At 40.1% G+C, this 23,732-nt stretch overlaps 1 protein-coding gene and 1 pseudogene across 10 annotated transcripts in view; both read right to left on the bottom strand.

Moving 5' to 3' along the window:
- ERC2 (ELKS/RAB6-interacting/CAST family member 2) overlaps positions 1 to 23,732 on the bottom strand; it is a 660,221-nt gene that overhangs the window by 317,504 nt on the left and 318,985 nt on the right. The window lies entirely within an intron of this gene.
- On the bottom strand, positions 16,637 to 16,754 carry LOC125430370 (annotated as a pseudogene).

The raw sequence follows: 23,732 nt of genomic DNA, 5'->3' as shown, positions 1-23,732 counted from the left end.
TGCCAGTTCCTTCTCCTCACATGGTAAGTCAAGTAATAATTGTTTATGTGGTCATTTATTGTGATCTCTTGCTATAAACTGTATATGCATTGACTTTGTTGTGCACTGCCCAGAGCCCCTTGGGGATAGGGCGGTATACAAATCTAAACAATAAATAAATAAATAAAATTTCAGATTTCCATTCTAAACCAGATGTCATCCATTGTTCGCTTATTTCCGAGTAAAGCAATACAGAAGTGGGTGTTCAAGCAGCTAATTTCAATCCCTCTATGAGAAGTCTCTAAAGTCCTCTTCTCAGTTCAAACAGCACCACTATTTCTTCTTGCCTTTTTTTTACAGCTTTTACAAAGGTGATCACTGTGATGCCCATTTGTATTTATTTTCAAATAAATACAATAGGTTCAACATAATGTCTATCTTTCTCTCCATATATATATTCTGCTGCCACCAGGAATTTAATTCCAAACCCCTTTATACTTTCTTCTGAAGTAGTGTGTCCAAGCTTTAAAATGGTTTCAAAGGGCTATGTTTGGGATTACCAGTGTGGGATTCCAGGCTACTTTTAATAAAATCTTATTTATACAGGTCCTTTGGTTTAAACATTTCAAGCAATAATTTACAATAAATAAAACAAATTGTGGCAACAACTTCTGCTGAGGTGACTTTTACTTTACATCAATCTACTCTCTCACTCCTTTACATCACTGAGACAATATTAGGAAATGACTTCTTTTCTAGTCTCTCAAGGTTTCTCCTGGTTTCTTTGGCAATTCTACACTTCATTCAACACTACAGATTTAGCACAGACAGGCTCTGTTCCAGTACAGCACAGTCTGACTCTCTCTTTCTGTCTCCAGTACAGAATACTCTATCTCTCTCTGTTCAGCAAATTATATTTTCTTTCTCTCAAGTTCTGTACATACTCTGATTCACTTTAGTTCAGACCTCCTTTCAGTCTCCAGCACAGACTGCTGTTCAAGTTTTATACATACTATCTGAATCTCTCTCAGTTCAGCACCGAATCTCAGTCACACTCCATTATCAACCAATCATCTTGCTCTCCTTTCACCCCCTTCCTTCTACAAAATACCTCTCAATTTAAAGAAACACATACAACATTTTAAAATGTTTCAATTACTACAGCACTATAGCATTATAGCAGCACCTCCGCCACTGTTTTCAGATGAAAACAGGAGAAGAAAAGCAACTCATTGGGGTGGTGGAGAATTGGCACGGCAGTGATTGGTCACACACTGATTGCTAGACAAAGGTTTCTGTATTGAGATACCATAGTGTTCACCCATCCAAGACCCGCATGAATGATCAATGGAGTGACTTGTTGCCAAAAGAATCTCAGGTATATACTCCAGAGAGGAATTTTTTTCTCTTTGTGGGTGGAAGGTTTCAGCAAGTGTGCTGTGTGGATACCTTGATTTGCGTGGTGTGTCAACTACCAAGATAAGTGGTATCTGCCAAGAGTCATCTACCAAGATGAGTGGTATAGGGGTAGCTTGGAAGGAGTGTGGGACTCTTGATACTCTTGCAATTTGGGAGAAGGGGAGAATCCTGCAGGTGCTGCAATCTTCTAACTTCTGCAGGAGTCTACTGCATACTGTGAAGCTGTGGACAAGTCTATATAGGGTCCACCAAACACAGCGCTCAGACACAAATCAAAGAACATGAAAGGCTCTGCAGACTAATTCAGCAGGAAAAATCAGCAATAGCAGAAAACGTGATAAACAAAGCTGGGCACATAATATTATTTGAAAACACAGAAATTCTGGACCACTCTGACAACCACTGTGTCAGACTACACAGAGAAGCCATTGTAATCCACCAGCACATGGACAATTTCAACAGAAGGAAGAAACCATGAAAATAAACAACATTTGGCTACCAGTACTGGAAAACACTAGAATCAAGACAGTGACTAATGAACACTACCCAGAAAAAGGATACCTCCAGGCAGTAAGCAGTCAAAGGGCTAGTGAACACCACCCAGAACACCACCCACCACTCTAGGCAGCAAGCAATCAAAGGGATCAAAAGGCCAGGCTACTATTATGTAGATGCCCTCACTAATTGATTATGCTATCTTCATGGTTACTCACATGCTACCTGGGTGGATCCCACCCCACACATGCAAATCAAGCTTGCTAATTGCACCCTTTACACTTGTTAACAGACAAATGGTTCTTTCTCCCATCCTGGCCATACTCCACTTGCTTCACTACCATCAGATCCTCAGAAGATGCCAGCCACAGATGCAGGCGAAACATCAGGAGAGAATGCTACTAGAACACGGCCATATAGCCCGGAAACCACACAACACCCCGGTGATTCCGGCCGTGAAAGCCTTTGACAATATATGTATTGTCTTGATTTCATCACACAAATTTAATTTCTAGTGTAGTACGTTAATCAATCTACATATAGGGACATGCACACAAACACACACACACAAAGACAAAAGTGACAGGGTTGCTCTGCATCAGCATCACACACAAAACAATTTAAAATCTTACATCTTAGTTCAACTACAAACTTTTTAAAAAGAACAATGCAAACTTCCTATTCTCAATTTCCTTCCCTTGGAAGGGTATGTGAGGCCTTGCAGCATTCTTGGTACCTTTAAAACTGTGTCATGTCAGTGAAATGTTTCCCAGGGAGACTTTACACACAGGATTCTTCACTGTGATGTTATTTCTTATTTCTAATGAGTGTCAAACATTCCTGAAGAAGAACCTGGACCTTCCAATCACAGCAACATCTCTTATGAAGTACCGTCTGCTACATGGAAGACCTTGGGCTGCTCACACAAGCCTGGTGTAAAAGGATGCATGGCCTTTATGGGGGGGTTTAAGGATGTGGCAGAAAACATAATGACTCAGGCTGAAAGGCTCCATGCCGATCATATGGAGGTAGACAGGCAAAATTTGCAGTGTGGACAGGAGGATGGGGAGATGCTGCAACAAGCTCTAAGCCACCACAATGAAGTCATGGAAAAATGTGACTGCCCACTGAACTCTTAGAGAGGGAGATATTGAACTCTCCCCAGCATCCAGTTGCTGAACAGGTGCTCATGCTAATCAGCAGGACAATAATCCTCCTTCACCACCAGGTAACGTTGGAACTGGGAAACAGTGGTTTAAAAAGGCAGGGTGACCCAGGGAGAGATGATCACCTTAATTTAATCATTGTTTCTAATTGCTGTTTAATCTACCTGCATGTTTTCAAAATGTTTGAGCTCCACTGACTGTTCTATTCCTACTTCATTTTATCAGTGTACTTTTACTACAAAATATATTTCACAATGCAAAGGTTATGTTTTCTCAAAGGTTTTACAAATCCTACATGTTAGAGCAAAGGAGGTAGGGGTTTTTTTACATTGGAATAAGTTTCACTGGCAATAGCATATAGTGGTGATGACGTGTGGCGCTGTGCAGTTTTACAGGGATGCAACACTCAGTCTATTGATATAAGGACACTTTGACTGCCGGAAGTCTTCATAGGAATTCACTGCAAAGGTAAGGGAGCTGTTTGCAGAGTTGGAATACACCCTCCATTGTCTAATATAAATGACATACGAATACTGTTAAGTACAAAATGATTTAATAAACAACAACAATATTACCAGGAGATATATATATATATATACACACACACACACTTTGAAAGATGACTGCAATAGCTATTTACACAATGCTCAATGTTACCCGCTCCCCATCTTCTTCCTCTCTGTGAGGGATTACTTACAGATGCCTTCCCACGACTGATACCCTGGCATTGAGGGCAACAACTGTAGAGGAAAGATATAATAGGTAATTGTTTGGTGCTGGACAGTATGAGCCTGCACTTTTAGTGTCCTCTGTCAACAGAAATGCATGCTTGACTTACAGGTGGACATCATGTGGTCCCTCATTGACTGGAGGAAGTCCAGAACCTTCCTGAAGGACTCAGAGTTCTCCATCCACATGGAGGCACTTCAACCCCCCGCCTCCTGCCCCCCAAAAGTGAAACAAATGCACTGGAATCTGTCATGCACTCATGAGGATGCCTTGGGTGGTGGTGGCTCTTCAAGTTAATAGGGAGGGCTCTTTCACATCACTTACCATCTCATTCTTCCACCAGGGTTCAGCATGGTTTGAGCCAGAAACCTCCCGAACACAAACTTTCTACAGCTGGATGCTTACCACATGTTATGCTCCTGGTTGCTCACCTGCAAGCAAGAACAATAAGATCAAACATTGGAGGCTGGCAAATGGCCACTGATGTTTTCCTTAGCAGCCCCATATACCAAATGAATGACTCATACACATACCTTCTGTTCTGCAGGAGGGGCCCTCCTGCATCTTCTCCTGCGGTGGCTGTGGCTCCTGTTCTGGTGGTTGTTCCTCCTCCTCCATAGGATGTGCCCACCTAGCAGGCACCATTGAAGACCAGGAGGAAATACTCCAACTGGTTTTGCTGGAGCCCGGGATTTCTGTATTTACTTTGGAAGCATATTTGAGCATGCCCGGTGTCCTGCATTCTGATTGCCTGTGGTTTTTGAGCAGCTGCTTGACTGAACAGGGAGATCAGGCAGCTGAGCAGGAAAAATACACCAGTTCTGCTCCCGATTGGTGTTCTCATGGTAGAAGGCTCTAGCAGGCTCACCCTGGTTTTTTAAAAAAAGAACCTCCAATTTGGCAGTTTTTGAATACCCTGGGATGAGGGAAATATCACAGGGCAAACCCATTTTAGGACCGGGAACCATGTGGAATTCTTGGCTGCACATGGATATTTTTCTTGCTCAACCCAGGATATTTTGATCATGCGAAAACAACCACAGACATGGCACCACTCCTCTCAGCTTGGGCTACCAATGAGTTTGCTATATGGGTGTAAAAGGAGTACATTCTGAAAACACTACAGTGAAATATAAAAGACATTTTTATTTTTGTACAGAAAAGGCAATGATAACTTCCCTAACACACACACACACTCACAAAAACCAACCAAATGCAACTCTATGAACTATAATAACAGTTAGTAGTGAAGAAGGTTTAATCCAGTGGTTCCGAAACTTTTTTGGGCTGCCACCCGCTCGGCCCCCTGGCGACATTTCTAGGGCCCCCCCCCCCCACACACATATATGAACACACACCTTCTTCCTCTCCCAAGCGGACCTGGCCACAGTGGTCCATGCAACGGTCACCTCCAGATTAGACTATTGCAACTCACTCTACGCGGGCCTCCCCTTGCGGCTGATCCGGAAATTAAAATTGGTCCAGCATGCGGCAGCACGTCTGCTCACGGGCGGTGCCTTTAGAGACCACATCATGCCCGTGTTGCGTCGCCTGCACTGGCTCCCAGTTGAATTCCGGATCGTCTTCAAGGTATTGGTTTTAACCTTTAAGGCCTTGCGCGGCTTGGGACCCTTGTACCTACGAGACCGTCTGGCCCCATATGTCCCACGTCGGTCTCTGTGTTCTGCGGAGGCCAATCTGCTGGTGATCCCCGCCCCCTCTATGATGCGGCTGGCCTTCACCAGGGCCAGGGCTTTCACGGCCCTGGCCCCTGCCTGGTGTAATGCTCTCCCTCCAGCTGTCCGGGCACTGCGGGACCTCAATGAGTTCCGCAGGGCCTGTAAGACTGAGCTTTTCCACCAGGCCTTTGGGGAGACCAGCCGCTGATGTGGGTGCCCGAAACAAACATGCTGAGAAACACTCTAGACCCACTGTCCCTCTCTTAAGAGAAGGTTTTAATAGTCGGATGCCATCTATTTTAAAACCCAACCTGGACCTAGCAACCTAAGCTAGGTTTGATATGGAACGCTGCATTTTAAGTCTTAATTTATTTTTTATCTTGTTTTATTGTCTGTTTGTGGAGCAGCCATCTGCCGGGGGAGGGCGGTATAAAAATGCAACAATAAATAAATAAAATAAATAAATATTAGGTCTACTACAAATTCAAAACAACCCCAACACTGTAAACATACATATGTACTTCATAACTAAAACAGGATGCAGTAAAAGTAAACCAATTTATTGAATTGTTTTAGCAACATGAAAGGGTATGTTTGTATCTCACTCATTATGTCTTCTCAGTTTTAATGGGATGGATGTGCTTGATGCAGGGATATCAGCTTCTCAACATTGACTACAAGGTGCTAAGACTGCCTTGTAGATCCCTACATTCAGTCATTTTTAGTCTGTTTCTGTGCTTGGAAAGAAGCTGGGTGACTGCACTGAAACCCCGCTCTACTAAATATGATGCTTGGAAGGCAATAAAGTAAATTTTGACCTTGTTCCACAGTGCAGGGTAGCCACCAGGAAGGTCTTTCTGAGAAAACCATGTAAATGGGCCTCAGAAATGGAATAACAAAGAGGCCTTTGCTGGATCTTTGCCTTGGTTCTCCCCCCATCCCCGACTACATAGTGAGAAGAGAGCTGCTGCTTTTTCTTTAAAAAAATTGACCTGCAAAGCAGCAGTGACTTAACTCTTTGCCTTAGCTTCACTCTTACACAGCGAGGAGAGTGTAGTTGCATTTAAAAAAACTAACGACATTGCTTTGGAAAGCAGCAATTATGGGACTCTTTGCCTTGGGTCACCCCCCACCCAGGGCTATACAGCAAGGAGAATGCTGTTGCAAAAAAAAAACCCTTTTGGCTTGCAAAGCAGCAGTGATGGGGCTCTTTGCCCTGGCTCCTCCCTACCAGGGCCACACAGCTAGAAGAGTGCTGCTACTTTTCCTTTAAAACTCACCAGTTACCAGGATGAAAGGACAAGATCATTTTCCTGCCAGCTGGCCCAGGAATCCCTGAGCTGCCACCCCCCACCCCCTTCCCCCAAATTCCTCACCTCCGCCCCTTGATGTTTCCAGTGCCCCTTTGGAAATCCCTTGTTTAATCAAACTAGGGGTAGCAGTGGAAATCAGTGAAGAGAAGTTAGGTGTTAGGTTTAAACCAAACATAGTGTATCAGCACATCATGCACAGTTTCTGCCTGAGCCTTATGCCTGTCATCCAAGATTTCCCCACACCTTTCAGTGGTACACAAAAAGGAGTGGGTTCTACCAAGTTAATCAGATTGCAACTCTACCCATGCAGTGATTAGTGGCATCAAGTTGTACTCTGCCAGGGGAATTTTTCAGAATAGTTGTGTCTAGTGGGCTTTTAGCTTTCTGAATGTGCACTCCACTGCATTTCTGACTCTGGAAAGGGACTTGTTGAACTGCTTCTGTATCCTCTGCTCAGGTTGTCTGAAAAGGATCATCAGGCATTGGATAAGCCCCATCCACAATTAGCCCCATCCAACAATAAGTGGGGGAATTGCTATGACATTGACAGTCAAGGTAAGATTTATTGGCACATACATATGCTGCTCTACATGATGCTGACTGCTAAAATACAAAGGCATCACAATTTCCGCTGCTCCAGCCCACCTCCACATCTATGAAGCAGCACAGTACCCTGCAGCAGAAATGAACTGTTGTGCTGCTTGTTCTGGAATTCCTCTGACTGATTCACTGTCCACTCTGGCCAGTTTGAGCAGGGGTGGAGTGAGGAGAAACCAAGTTAATCAGATGCCAATGCGATGCCAATGGGGCACAAGTGGCTTTGTCTGAACAGACAACAACAACAACAAAACCACCCCAAAACCCTGGTTAACAGCTAGGAACTAAACTAGTTGTATCTGAACTGACACATGCAAAAAAAAAAAAACAATTAGCACCTTGCTGCTGTACTGGATTATAAGGACAGTTTGAAAGGGTGGGTTCATGTCTATAATTTTAAAGAGAAGAACAAATTGGGGTGAAACTGAGAACTAAATGTTTTCCCTGAGTCCCAAGTCAATGAACTCTGAAGTCTAGCATACTGGACTGAATGCAGAATTCTACATCTACAGGGTTTATAATGTATCCATGGAATGAAACCGTAACACAAAAGAAGCACTGCTGACTCCAGGATGAACATGAGCATAAAGTCACTTTTAAACACTGTACACCAATTTTCCTCCTCCAGACAGTGCCGGTAGGAGACTTTATGGGATAATCATATGGTGAGACAATTATGACAAGCATGTCCAAACAATGGAGAACACTTTTCACAACACAGAAGACTGGTAATTTTAAAACTAGTGACAATCTGAAAAATAATAAAGTAAGCAGAAAATCCTGTTTTAAGTAATTTTAAATTCTCAGTGCTTTTTTTGAATAAAATGTTATCGCTTGTAATAACATTTCAGGGAAAAATGCTAAAACCCTCCAAATACATGCTTAAGGTTAAGCCAAACTGAGGTTAATGAGATTTACTCCCAACCAAATGCAGAGAGCATGGTAGCCTGGGGGAAGATGAATTATTGGGAAGATGTGTCATAATTTGTACCTTGACGAAAGACAAACAGAAATCATAAATGGTGTTAATTACTGGCCCTCAGGTAAGCTCAGCAAATACGTTACAAACCAAATCAGACTCAGTTCCACATTTGTAAAATAGATATAATTGTGGTTTATTACAAAGGATTACTCTGAAGGTGAATTGGGAAAGGATTATAAATACTCTGTACATGTTTAAATGTCACAGGTAGTGAAGAATCTTTTAAAATCAGCATATGAATCACTAAGAAAGTATGGGTGATAATATCACAATTAGCATATTATAAAAGCAAACAATATTTGAGAATGCTTAATGTGTGTAGAAATGAACCAATGTCACCCTTAAAACTAGCAATCACTGGGAATGCTTCAAACAATAGTATCTTTCATTTATTAAAAAAAATCTAAACTTGATTAGACTCTGATTTGTTCCTTCCTCCTCATGTTGCACAGAGAAAGTTAACATAAAATTGGGCTGTTTACATTTATTTGAATATGGTGTTCCTCTGTCTCCCTGATCTGCCACTGCAAATGGAACTCTCCAAACGGGTGGCAAGAGAGATAATATATGCAATGTATGCAGTTCACTCATTAATTTTTCCATATGTTAAAAAGGAAAGCAGTGTGCACGGCCAATCTCACAGCAAGTTAAGATTCTACCCCAGAATATAAGTAAATTATTGAGCAGCTGTTCCATCGCTACCGTCGCATGAATCTGGGTGTTTCAATTTGGGAAGTCCACTGCAACCAAAAAAAGAAATTTCAGCCTGGTATAGCCCTGGAATATGATATCATTTGGCAAATCTGATAATGACAATCATTGGTTTTGAACTGGATGATATCAACTGCTCTTTATAACCATATGGAATAATGTAATGTGGAGATACGCCTTCTGTGCAGATCTGAAAATGAATACAATCCCCTCTCCCCAACTTGTTGTCCCTATAGGAGTCCCAACTTGGGTTTTTACTATTTTCTTACTGCTAAAAGATCAGGTAAGGACACTGATTCTCTTGTTAACTTTGTAGAAGATAACAAGAGACCACCTGACCTAATGTGATCAGTAAATGACATAGAAATAGAGACAATAAAACTAACATCTATCATAAAGAGAAAAAAAATACCTCTTTGGCTTCTCCAAAACAGGGCACAGACATCTAAACAAATATAATCCCTCCTCCATGCAGGGCTCCAAAATGAACCAGGCTGTTAGTGCATGCGCTAATTTGCCTTTTACAGATATTCATGATCTTTGCTATGTCTCTGGGATCCCTATAGACCAATTGTGACAGTTTCCTTTCCTTGGCTGCATTTAAATACAGGGAATCTATTTTTCCTACTCAACATTCATTATGCAAAAATTAACTTGGGACAAATTCATTGTGCTCTACAATAGACTGACTGATCATGGGAGAATATTCATCAGTGATTTTTCTCTTTCTCACCATAGACAAGGCATCTTAGGGAATATTATGAAGAAAGATTTTTTTAAAAAATTAATCATGACAATGCATCACCGTAACAGATCAACAGTCCTATCTTATGGCTCCCATAGCAGCTTCAGCTACTGTTTTACACACGCATCCATCGTGAATGCCACTTGATGTGAGTCTGTAAATATTCCAATAACAAGCAGTTCCATATACATCTTTTTAAATTTAGACTTAAATCCAGCTTCAAAAATTGTAAGATGTGCTGTAAAAACATTTGAAGTTTTGATTGGCTGGTAAAGTGAAACCCAAATCCATTTCACATGGATTACCCCACAGCTAGTTTATAAATTCTGCATGAGAAACTGAACATTTTAATGCCTTTTGAATTATCATGTTTTTATTAAAAAAAAAGGACAACTGGTTTTATGTGCAGGTAAAGAAATATTGGCATAAAATCATTATTTGATTTTCAGTAAGTCATCTTGCCAGAACACATGAAACAGCTGCATGACCCTGGCATCTGCTTCAGGCTACATCTGTATTTTTCTCAACCCACTACCACCTGTCTGCTCTAATGTTACTGGAGACTGGTAGGTATCAAATTCCAATGGGCCTTTAACTATCATGATGATGAAGACCATTCCACAATACACTAAATAACATCTTGACACTTTCCATAAACAAACTCTTGTACAACGCAGGATGTAGAATGATCACATGCAGTTGAAAAACTTATTTTATGTTCTAATAAAAAAATTAAAACCAGAGGGCACACTAAATGGCGAATGCCAAAGAAAATGTGGGTAGCAACATATATGTATGCATTCTTCAAAGTAATTCATTCAAATTTTAGGACATGTATAATGTTGGAGAGTATATTAGGACAAGGAACAAATTAAACACTTTTACATTCTAAGCTTATGAAATGTTACACAAGTGCAGTAGCTCAACAAATTACAGCTATGTATCCCCAAGCTGGAGTCAGAGAAACAGCTGCCTCAGATCCTGTGCTAATGGATCTTACCAGGTATGCTTCAAAAGAGATTTACTCAATTCTGTCATTCGGAATGGCTCCAGATCACTTCCTTACTACACAATCCCTTGATGGTAGCAGATCATTCAGGCAGCAAGTGAAGAGCAGCAAGTACCAGAGGTAGCAACCTTCATTCTAATGGAGAAGTTAGGCCCTTGCCATGATCACAGGCAGCTGTGCTCACCAACAGAAGGATGAGAAAGACCCACTTCTTTCAGGTAGCATAATCCAGCCACCTGTGGTGACACTGCTCAGAGAAAAAGAGTGAGTCATCAATTACACCTGCTTCACAACAATTGGTCAAGGATTAGTATTGGGCCTTCTCCCAGGGCTCACAGTATCTGCCAGATACTGCATTCCTGTGGTCATCCTCATTTGTTTACTCAGGTGGTCTTCAGAAAGACATTAATGGTCCAATCCAAATGGGGATGGGATGTAATTTGGGAGTGGCAGAGGGCCGTGCCAATGTGTTGTTGTCTCCATCCACAGATATAACTGAGTGTCATCAGCATATTTATGATATTCCAGTCCAAACTTCTGAATCAACCCAACAAGACAGAGCTTATAGATGTTTAACAATATTGGTGAGAGAATCGCTGCTTGTTGGATCCTGCACATAAGTGCATGGTATGTGGAGGATTTCTCGCCAATAGATAACCTCAGTCCTCAACCCTGGAAGAATGAGCACAGCCGCTATAAGGCTGTTCTGTGAGCTCCAATGTCGACAAGGCCATGGTCATGATATTATAATCAATCAAGTCAAATGCTGTCAGATCTAATAATAGCAGCAGTGCTGACCGGCCACAGTCTAGATCATTGGTTCTCAACCTTCCTAATGCTGTGACCCTTTAATACAGTTCCTCGTGTTTGTGGTGACCCCCAACCCCTAACATTTATCCATTTTACAGATGGAGAACACTGATGCATTAGAGTCTTAGGTGATCCCTGTGAAAGGGTCGTTAGACCCCCAAAGGGATCCTGACCCACAGGTTGAGAACCATTGGTCTAGATGTCTCTAAATAGTGTGCAGCTGAAGGTTGCATTATCAGTCAAGAGCCTCAGTCTGCTCCTTGGTGGCTCAAGTGATGCTCACAACTCATGTGGCATTCTTTCACCTCCGTCAGATGAAGCAACTGGCTCCCTACCTGTCCTGGTCCAATCTGTCCACAGTGATCCATTTCAAATACCATCTGAGATAATTAATTTTTAAATTTTTGTCAGCTTAAATTAATTTATATTTGCATTTATTTATATTTGAATTGTTATATGGTTTTATAAAAATGTTGGAAACCACCCTGTGCCTATATTGGAAGGGGTAGTATATAAACCTAATAAAATTAAATAAAAATGTGCACCTTATGTTTTGGAATGAGAAAGGAGAAACTTTACAGATAATTGTACAATGGAAATGAGGGAAATTTTATGTTAACTATTGATAAAATTCTCACTGCCAGCTTTGCTACCGAGATATCATTTGAGATGAATATTCATGGAATGGAAGCCTGTTCCCTGGGTCTAAGTCAGCCCTTATTCATCAGGGTAAGAGCCCAAGAAGAAGGGCCTTATCACCCTTCACTCATATCCTCAACAATTTAGAACAGATGAGGAAAGGAGATGTCGTATTCATCTTCATTCTGCAACAGACAATAAATGAACGTAACACAGAAATATCGATTTTCAGCAACCTCATATATAAAACTGATTTTAAGTATTGGGTTTTGTTCTCCACCCACCCCCTGCAACCAATACAAAGAATAATCTGTGAGATTTTCTTTAGCATATATACACCACAAAATAGCCTTTGGCTTGAACACCACATGATTAGTACCTGATAAATATTACTCACCGTGCTATCGAAATACAGCTAATTCTGGGGCAAAATCACCAGCTGTTTAGCCATACATACCGATGTACCACAAATGTTTAAGCCAGGAAGAGAAGAATTAAACTGTATCAAATTTATACTGAGGTGGGAATTTTAGAAGGTAGAATGTACAGCAATTACAGGAATTGGAATTAGTCCAGAGTACTGGGATTAACATTCTTACTGCCAAGGAAATGACCACGGGATTTTAAGTGACCACATGTGGTCTTTATATCACCTTTGAAAGATAGCACCTCCTGTAATTCAAAGCCCACTGTCCAAAACATCATCACTGCTTCTCCATGGTATCCCTGGATAACTGTGGACAGGTTTACCAATGAAACATTGACCCAAGCTGACCTTATTCTGTTTGAGAAATGTGAAAGGAATACACCACAAGGAAATGCAACTCCAAGAAGCAAAGAACAGGTGACAGGGAAATAAAACATTCTGCTGGGAGTGTTTTGTGAAATTACTTGCATGCTCTGCTGCCATCACAATGCCACACATATCACCAGCACTTTATGAAAATCACCACTGAAAGAAGAAAATAAATAAAAGATTCTGGAAAGAAAAGCAGAGGAAATAATTCAAGACAAAAATGTTCAGTACTGTCTGAAATTCCACGAGTGTGCAGCAATAAAATATATTGTAATTGGTAAATTTTAGTGCGTCCTTTAGAAATGTAAAAAATAAATAAAATGGCAATGATTAAAATACTGCAGGTTAGGAGATCATGAAACTTCATGTTAATAAAAATATGAATCTTGAAAATGCAAACGGCTGGTGAAAGCAAAAGGAGAAGAGTTAGTCTGAAATCTAGCAGTCTGAGTCCCAAACGCAAAGGGGTTTCTTTATGCAAGAGAAATAACAAGAAGTAAGAAAACAGCATTTTGAAGAAAGCTGTATAAGCTTACAATTCAATTCTCCCAATTCAATGGTCTTACCAGGTTCCCAAAGTCTAAAACAACTTTCCTGTTGAGTTCAAAATAGAAGAGGGAGGGGAAATCACTCATAAAAGAACTCTGAATGCTCACAAAATTTCTAGACAAATATGAAAATCATCTCATTATACAGTAAAAGGTAGTTCTGGTTCCATCACATTCTACTATCACAGCAAGAATTGGAACTCATTATGGGGCTGGCTATCCAAGCAAAGGAGCATGGCTCTAAAGAACAGGCTCCTTTTCCAAAGGTCTCCATTGTGTCCCTAGGGCAGAGTAAACAGATTGCAATACAGCTGAAAACAAACAAAACCTACAGAAATGAGTGAGACTGACAAATCAGTAGAAAATTTGAGTGTGGTATTTCTTTTGGGTTACACAAGGGTCTCTTTGGGACCCAACCAATAAAACAATGAGGGCAAAACACATCTGTGATGCTTTGCCTCAACAACAGGGAGCCATGTATATTCAACAAGTTTTTTTGTTCAGCGTACACAGAGATGGATAATGCAAACACCCTCCTCCTACATAGCAACAGAAAAGAGAGTGCACCATTATGACAGAGATTTTGCCAATCTGAAAGAAAGGCAACTCAAGAAATATTAACACAAAATCACGAGGGAACAAATTAAGCAAAATGAATATTGTGTTCCTAGAGCATGTGAAAGTTGCTTATGAAAACATCAGAATCATAGAGAAAACCTGACCTAACTGCAAAATCAGAGAGAGAAGTATTTTGCTAAGCATATCAAGTTCAATATCCTCGGTTCTTTTGATGTTCAACTGAATACTTTGATCAAATATGGTAGCAAAGTATAAACATAACAATAAAGCATGTGCTTCCTTCTGAATTTTAATGTCCATGATTAACATTAAACCCTTAATGTTCTAGAACCCTTATTCTAGAACCCTTAAGAGAGTCTATGCAGATAATCACTTGCACATATCCAAGGGCATGAGAAAGTAAAGAATGTGGAAGCTTTTCTATTTATATGTTATTGCTCTTTTACTAAAAAGATAAAGGGACCAATTTCTGGAGCGACATGGCCCTGTTACTGAAGTGTGAGTAACAAAATGGTGAACAGTCATCCTGTGAAGAACTGAAAAATCAAGTGAACTGAACAAGAACAAAGGAAGTTTGCTAAGTTAACACACAGGTATAAATCTTCACACAGAATTGTAAGTGCAATAAATGTTAAGCAATAGCCAAGGAACTTAACTAGAAACTAGGTTCCTTTGTGCTACAGAGGAGTGCATCCTATACCATTTTTTCAGCTATAGATGGGAATAATACAATATTGTTCAGATTGAGGTCAGATGTATTTAAGTCCTGGCACTTAATAAAGATGAAGTAGGCTGATATTCAACGTTGCTGAGCACTTCTGTCACCCACTGGCTTCAATGGGATTCATGGATTCACTTCTGAAATTACTTTTCAATGAAAACACATTTCCTTTTTGCATGTAGACTTGCATCTGTTTTCCTATACTCAACTTATAGTCAGTCTTTATAGACTTCCTCTGAGCTGTAAATCTATGTTACATGCTTTCTTCATTTGTTTGCTAGACAAACTGCCCTTGAGAGTTGTCCTGAATCTAAATTCTTCCACTGTCGGCCATAAAATATTTCAGTGCCTCAAAGCAAGCAAAGGGATGGGGTAGGAAAAAGAGAGTTGTGAAAGAATGTATGGCTATTCAATGCAAAAGATTCTCAAACTCAGACCAGGGAGATGTGTAAATATAAAGTTGACAACATTTTCCAAATAAACGTTCAGGTGACAGATGGTAATTAGGATTAGGGGATAGTTTTTTGTTGGTATGGAGTGAGATTTTGTGAAGCAAGACTTTCAGCTACCAAAGCAATATATGGTCTGCTAATGTTGCCAGATGTTTCTAGCGCTGCTCTCCTGACCCTGATTTCATCTTTGCTTCAGTTCTTAGCTGCTGTATCACTGTCTTGAGGTTTGTAATGTCAGTTTACTAATAGGAACAACTGTAGTTAAAAATTGAAACCAACTTTGCAACCAAGATGATATTATATTCACCACTTTAGGGCTTTTTGTGCACATTAAAGGATTATTTGTATGTTCATAGGAAAAGTTAAACAGTGATTGTGACTTTATACTTTATATATACAGACCATACTGGGAGGGAAGGTTGCCTGGTACAGCCCTATCTTGTAAAATCTTGGAAAGTAAGTAGGCTCAGTACTTGGAATGGAGACCATCAAGGAAAACTTTGCCAAAGAAGGCAATGGCAAACACCTCCATCAGTCACTTGTCTTGAAAGTCCTTCGTTGGGTCACCCTAATTCAGTTGCGACTTGACAGTGCTTACATACATAAAGACCATAGTTGCAATTTTGTCAAACACCACCCAATAAATAAGATTTAGAATAAACTTAATTATACTAGATTGGATCATTCTGTAAAACGAGAAACATTCCTCAAACAGAAGAAGCCGCTTCCTTGCTCAGAGGAAGTCCTCTGTGAAGGAAGTTATTGATCCAATCTAATGTCACTGAAGCTGCATTTTGACAGTTCTTTTTGAACTGGGAGTCTATCAAAATATATATAGGGATAGAGAGTGGCTGCCTGTTTAAAGGAACAAGAGAAGAAAAGCTCACAGAACAGCTAGCTACTCTGAACAGGCAAGAGCTAATTTTGAAATTTAGGCTTGAATATAAGACACTGCTTTGAATCATAGTTCATTCATTAAGCTATGGAACTACGGTTTATAGTGCTATCAGTACGCTGATGACGCCCGACTCATCTTTACAATGGAGGGTCAGCTGGACTCTGCCCCTGATGCTCTCCAGTACTATTTAGAAGCTGTGGCTGGCTTACAAAGCTGTGGCTGGCTTACAAGCGGCTTACAATTCTGCCACTCAGGTGGAGGAGTGGGGGGTCAAATCCAGTTCTCCAGATTAAAGTCCACTACTCTTAATCATTATACCATGTCTCAAAATTCTCAGTTCCATGTTTCTAATTCCATTATACCATGTCTCTAAATTCCCAGTTCCAAAAATCTATTTAATATAGACCTCAATCAGAGGATGCATCACATATTAAACTGATAAGAACAGATCCTGCATATGATCTTCACCAAAAGGCTGAGAGGAAATTGTGAGATCTATTCCTCAGTCTGATTTCTGCTTGTAAAGCAAAATATTAATCACACTACTTGTTTGATCAGAAATGTATTTGTTCTATTTTGTTTTCAAGTTGTTATATATTCATTTTATTTACATGGTATACAGAATTAAAATAATGAAAGAGCAAGGTATGGATAACAATAAATAGTGTGGATATTTTACTGGGCTTCACTAATAGCTAATATCAAGGAAGAGTATACAAAGACAGCTCAAATGAAATGAAATGACTCAATGGATGACCAATTAATCTTTAAAAATTGTTAAAAATAAGCAAGAAGCTAAAGTAAAAGAGCTGTTTTTTATATCCCACCTTTCTTTTTTGAGTCTCAACACTGCCTATAATTACATTCCCTTCCTCCCTTCCTCATAGTTCTAAGAGAACTGTGACTAGCCCGTGGTCAACCAGCAGGCTTCATGTGGAGTAGTGGGGAATCAAACTTACATCTCCACATTAGAGTCTGCTACTCATGTACAGAAATGAGGTATCAAACCCGGTTCTCTGGATTAGAACTTACTGATTCATACATGCACTTGGGCATCGTGATGAAACACAAAACCAAAAGAATTTTTTTCCCTCCCAGTTAGAGAATTTTCCCATTTTTAAATCCCTAATAATTTGTTTAACATGACAATATTGAAATGTAATCAGATTCTAACAGCAGTGGTAATCAGTATCTCAGTGATTTACATGGAAATCAGCATAAGAAGGGAGAGTTTAATACCTTGCTAGCTTGGGTAACTCCTCTGGGGGAAAGGGAAGCAATTTGAACTGGAAAGTGAATATGCGCAGAACTTCAGCAAACTGTGCTAAATGAAGTTCAGGCCAGATATACCAGGCAGTTTATGAGACTTTAGACAATGCTGGGATGATTTATGGTTGCAAGAGGAGCTCTTGCATTTTGTATAGTTTGACCCTAAATCCAGAAAGAAATGTTTTGGTTTTGGCTAATTTCCAATTGGAACGTTGATTTTCTTCGAGCTGGAATGAAAGCTACACACACAAAACATATGGGGGGAGATGCAAATAAGAATGTATACGTTTTTTAATCAGCTGTAATTATGATGATAGTTTCCTATGTTCTTTTCATTTTTTCTCTGTAGTGTTTACACATGTACACATACCTTTCAGCAAATGGTGCATCACAGAATTGAATCTGATGTAGTAGAAAACAATCCCCGAAGAATTAATTCTGGAGGCACTTTTTATGCATAGAGAACTGGGGCATATTTTTACATATGGTTGGTACAGCATTCATTGGTAAGGCCAAAATTATGCTCCTCATGCTTGTGGTACTCTTGTGGTTGTGTCTCACTGTTGAATACCATTTGGCATAACTGCCCTTTAAAGCATTGGGCATAACTCCCCTTTTGTCACTAACTTGCTACTGGATCTTTGCAAGTAGAAGGAGTGGGCTGCGCCAATGTGAACATGTTGCATAACGTTAAAGAGGCGGAGTTGACCAAGAAAAGGTACCCTGGGCATCCTCAATCTGTCAAACAGGTTTTTTTGAAAAAAATAAAAGTTTTATGGAAGATTGATCAAGCAGGTCTGAGTTCTAGAGACATATTAACTGCAACCATAGTCTAGGCCCAGATGGCGAACCTAAGGCATGGGTGCCTTCTCTGTGGGCACACATGCTGTCATCTCCCCCTCCCCTCCTCACCCAGCCAGAACTGGCTGCCAGCAAATGCGTTGGGAGTCACGCTGCACAGGCTGGCTGTGCAGGGAGGTGCTCTTGAGTCAACCTGATCTGCTGTAAGTACCATCTACCACCCCACAAGTACCCCCCTCCCCCACAAAGCTTGGGAGACTGGAGGCTGGCACGCTTTTCTTGGCATGTAACTTTTGGGACCAAACTAAAACTTTGGGGGTAGGATTAAAAAGCAGCAGTCTGGGTGAGGGGCTTCCATCGGGAGGAGTGTGTCTGCCAAGAGCAGGGCAGGCACAGTGGTGGGATTCAGGTGCTCGCTCCAATTGGAGTGAACTGTTTGTTAAGGCCCCCCCTCCCCTGGGAGAGAGAGTGATGGGGCTTTTAGTGCCTGGGAGTCCAGAACAGGGAGGAGAGATCTTGCAAAGTCCTTAAGCTTGCGATGCCAATCCTGTTCCCACATGATCAAAGCAAAAGTACAAAAGACAAAAGGCATTTCACACCAATAAAGAATTGAGCTAAACCAGGCCCCGACCAACTGGAAAGAAAGGGAGAGGAGCATTCCTTACCACCGGGAGCATCCCTTCCCCACCCCCTTGTCAGAATTAGGGCCATTCTGACAGAGGCAAATGTGGGACACAGAGGTCCATTTCAAAATATTCTCCATGCTTTTATTTTTTTGTTCCTGTTGCATTTTTGCGGGAAGTCAAGTGCTGTGATGACATGTGAACAAAAACGATCAGATGGCTGCTCCACAAATTTAGCTTTCCTGAAGTTATCCCACCCCTCAAACAGCATTCTAGCTTAGGATTGCCTTCCTTGACTGCCTTTTTACTTTTATTTTGTGGTAGTGGGGTTATTGGGTTTCAGAAAGTGAAAGTTTTACTTCCCTCTCCCCCCGCACCCCTCCCCCTTCCCCCGCCAGGCCCCCAGTGTGATAATAGTGTAATTATTTCGGGGAGATTATTAGCATTAAACTTCAGACCTAGTTTTGGGGAAGCAGTGTAGGTAGGTAACCCTGTTAAGCGCTATTAAACCCCACTGGTTTTCATGGGAAGAATTAAAGCGCAATCCTTTACCTGGGAGTAAGCTCAGTTGCTGGCAATGGGGCTTGCTTCTGAGTAAACCCTCCTAGGGTCGTGATTCACCCATTCGAAGTGTTGCACGGTTGCTTCAAAGCAAAGGCACCGACTACCACTAAGCTTACTCCCAAGTAACACGCACTTTGGAACCAACCGTTTTTTCTAAACTAAAACCTCAGTATTCAGGTTAAATTGCTGTGTTGGCACTTTGCAATAAATAACTGAGTTTTGGGTTGCAGATTGGGCACTTGGTCTCAAAAAGGTTCGCCATCACTGGCCTAGGCTGGTACAGTAGGACAGATAATTTTAGGTGTTGTTTTGTCTTCTAGTTTATATGTTACTTAGGAAAATGATAGGAAACTTCACTCAGTAGGATACATTTTAATGGGGTTTTTTGGTAAAAGTTACAGTTTTAACCATCTATGGAAACATAGGCTATAGCACTCCACCTACTGAATAGCCCCTCAAGATGTTGTGATTGCCTTGTTTCTGTGTGATAGATCCTAAATGCAAGGCTGAGTTACTTGAAGAGGAACTTACCCCCCTTCTGTAGCAATCTGCAGCGCCTTCCCCATTTGGTCCTTGGTTGTCAGTGGACCTCTGCATACAATGGGGGATGAAGTGGCAAACTGCATTAGATGAAATGGCCAAAAAACAGCCCCTTTCTCAAGCAGACAATGAAATTGGATTCAGTCCAATGCACCCTGAATATTCAAACTGCCTTGAATCCTGTTTGTGCCATTAGCTTACTAGGCTTCTTAGCTCACCACCCATCCCCCTTCTCTACAACAAAGGGGAAATAATACAAGGGATTTATTCTATGGATTACAATGTATTGCTTTCATTTTTGACCTTATTATTTCATCCTTTACATATGCCTTTGGAACTGCTGTTCACCAGCAGAAGGAGAGTTGAATTTGAAGCTGAAAAACTTTTTTTATAAGATTATTTTGGACTTGGTTTTGCTGTACGTTGACTATAAACCACTAACTCTCAGCCTTTGTTTCCCATCAGTGAAATATGAATGCAAGTTCACAGGTCTGTTGGGAAATGAAAAAAATTAAAGGGTTTTAAAACTTTTTCAATTCTAAGGATGCTTTTGATGATTCTCAAAGGAAACCTTCCACAGTTCCCTTTACTCAGTGTGGCTTTCTTAGGATTTGCAGAAGTCAAAAATCCTTTCTAGCTAACTTCATGACATCATAAATATAATTTCCTCATCAAAATAGTCAATTTTTGAAGGTAGGTTTTAGATAAATATCTGAGAGTGTTTTGAGGAAGTATAGAAACAATAAAAAAACCAAAGAGATGCTGCTTAGGATGAATGTTTGCAGTATAATTATTAACTATAGCTATAATGTGTGTGTGTGTTGTGCCATTAACAGTGCAATCCAGAACAGAGTTACTCCAGTTTAAGCCCATTGACTTCAACTCCGTTCTGGATTGCATTGTAAGTCACTTCCAAGTCATGCCGACACTAAGTCTCCAACTTTTCCTATCATGATTGTCTTTGCAAGGGATTTTTTTTATTGGGGGGGGGGATTTAAACTCCCCATTTTTTATTTAGTTATCAGAAATTTCATCAATATCTGTTTGGAGCATGTCCCCTACCTGCACATATCAACAACTAGAGATAGGTAGCACAATTGGGAATTAGATATATAGATATGTCACAGCACAAACAACTTTGGTTTTAGCCTAAAAATGCCTCAATGAACTGAAGCCGTCATAATCTCACTAAAAAAGTACAGTTTTTTTTAAAGTCAGATGCTTCCATAGTTCTTCTGCCATAATATATAAAGGGCAAATTTATATTCCTACACTAAGTCACAGTGTAGTTGCAAATATAGTTGCCAAAGTTGAGAAAGGATTTTTTAAATAATGCCCAGAAAATGACTAATTATCTAAACCAATCATTTAGTCAGGTTAAGAGAGGAACATTTCACTTAAAAATCAAGGCCCTCCAGTTGCACAGGAATTTAGCAGACAAACATTCAAAGATATTGTTCACCTATGAACATTTTAGAAACTGTGGTTTTTGAGTTTTGCATAAGGCTTCTTTCACAACAAGGAAGTGCTACCAAAACAAAAACAAATCTAGTATAATGACACAGGGAAGCCGTGTGCTTCATTTTCAGCAAGTATAATTGGTTTTGACAACATACCAGTAATTTAGTGCACTAAAATCAACACTGCATACTTCAACCGTCTGGTTATATAAAGGACAAACCCGCACCTATATCTGGATTTTGACAATGAGAGCATTTTGAGAAACTTTTAAGTGGCCTAATTAAAAAGGAAAGGAAATTACTTTAGTGTCTTCCTCAAACAATTCTGCATATGAAGTGCAGAACAAGTTTCTTTTCAGAAGAGCAGCAGCTTTTTTGGCATATATTCTGGAAATTTTAAAGTAGAGAATCTCCTGGATCAAAATTTAATCTACTAGATAATTTAGCAAGAACAGAATTGAAATATTCAGCAAATTTTAACATTTGATTATTATTTTTAAGTAAACAAGGAACAATGTAGTTTAAGATGGTTCCAAAACATTGATCTTATCGCCACAAGCAAGTATTTGCCCCCACTATTAATAGGTGGGTTCCTTTGGTGGCTTAGTAGGTGAATTGGCTCTGTGTCACAATCACATGGGAGCCTTAATTGTGCTGCAAAATGAGATAATAAAAAAAATCTGAGTGTTTACAACAATTATGCAGAGCAGCTTTTCAAAAAGCTGTAAAACATGGAAATGTGAAAATGACCATGCCATGCTTGATTTAATTACTGTCCATACAATTGAAACATTTTATTTCTGACCCTTGAATTTCCAGTTGTTTTTATTAGTGATGATTCCTTGACTTTACTACCTAAAGCTGGAGTGAAGAGTTATCCTCATCTTGCAACATATTTCTGCTTTTAATAAACATAGAATAAAACTGAAATATAAGTTGTTCTCAAACATAAGTTTATGCATTGCATTCTGAAATTATTAAAAAAAAACATTGTGCTGTACAAGGAGAACAAAATTCCATTCACTGTTATGGTTGATTTCAATGTTTCCAACATTCCTGACTTCTGGCATCCTAGGCAATGCCTAGTAAACTTATCTACTGCTCAAGGCTCCTACTGTGGATCTTTCTCCAGAGACAAAATAAAGAGAGTCTCAGCTAGTGATACAGAAGGAATCTGTCAGCATCTGCTCATTAGTGAGATACTTTATTGTCTGGAATAATAAAAGTGGCTATTATAAAACTAATATCGTTGTTGTTTTTTTAAAAAAAATCCCATTATATACACAACTATGATTTCAGGGCACACATTTGATTAGTTTAAGCTCCAGTGAAAAAATTGAAATCTGCCTGGTTTTCTTCTATTATTTTAAATTTTGTATAGAACAAGAACTGGCAATTATTTAGACACATTTTGTAATCTACGGATATAAAAATAATTCTTACTTCTGTTGGCTGAATTCAATCCATGCTATTTCAAATGGGTTCTTCTGGGGCATAGAATAGAATAGAATAACTTTAATGTCATTGTTCGCACACATTGTGCCTTGTGTCCACACAACGAAAATACAAAACAGCGAAAATACAAAAATACAAAACATCCCCCGATGAACATCTCTACAATCCGCACTAGGCATTCTACAGCTCTTTCTCACACACACATCTTCTAAGATGTGTCCCAGCTCCTGAGCCATCCCTACACAACCATCTCTACACAGCCCCCACCACGTCAACACATCGCCATGGAGTTAATCATAGCCACAGCTCTAGGATAAAAGCTGTCTCTGAGTCTAGTTGTCCTGGTCTTCATGATCCTGTATCTTCTGCCAGATGATAATAGTTCAAAAAAAGAAAAAGCAGGGTGAGACGGCTCCTTCAGGATATACCGAACTTTTTTAAAGCAGCGGGAGTTACAAAGTTCTTCTAAAGAGGGGAGAGGGCATCCAATAATTCTCTGGGCAGTAGTAATCACCCTATGGAGCGCCTTCCTATCTGCCACTGTGCAACTGGCAAACCATGCACAGATGCAGTATGTCAGGACACTCTCTATAGCACGGCGGTAGAAGGTCACCAGCAGTTTTTCATGCAATTGTTATTTTCTCACCAACCATTGAACATGTTTGATTCTCAATCTAAATTTCCCCAATTTTTTGGTTTAAAATGGATTTGTTTCTTGATCTATTTGTTTCTAAACATTACGCCACCATCTTT

This window comes from Sphaerodactylus townsendi, linkage group LG03 (genome assembly GCF_021028975.2).
Source record: "Sphaerodactylus townsendi isolate TG3544 linkage group LG03, MPM_Stown_v2.3, whole genome shotgun sequence".
NCBI lineage: Eukaryota > Metazoa > Chordata > Lepidosauria > Squamata > Sphaerodactylidae > Sphaerodactylus > Sphaerodactylus townsendi.
This window is presented reverse-complemented; position numbering and strand designations above follow the sequence as displayed.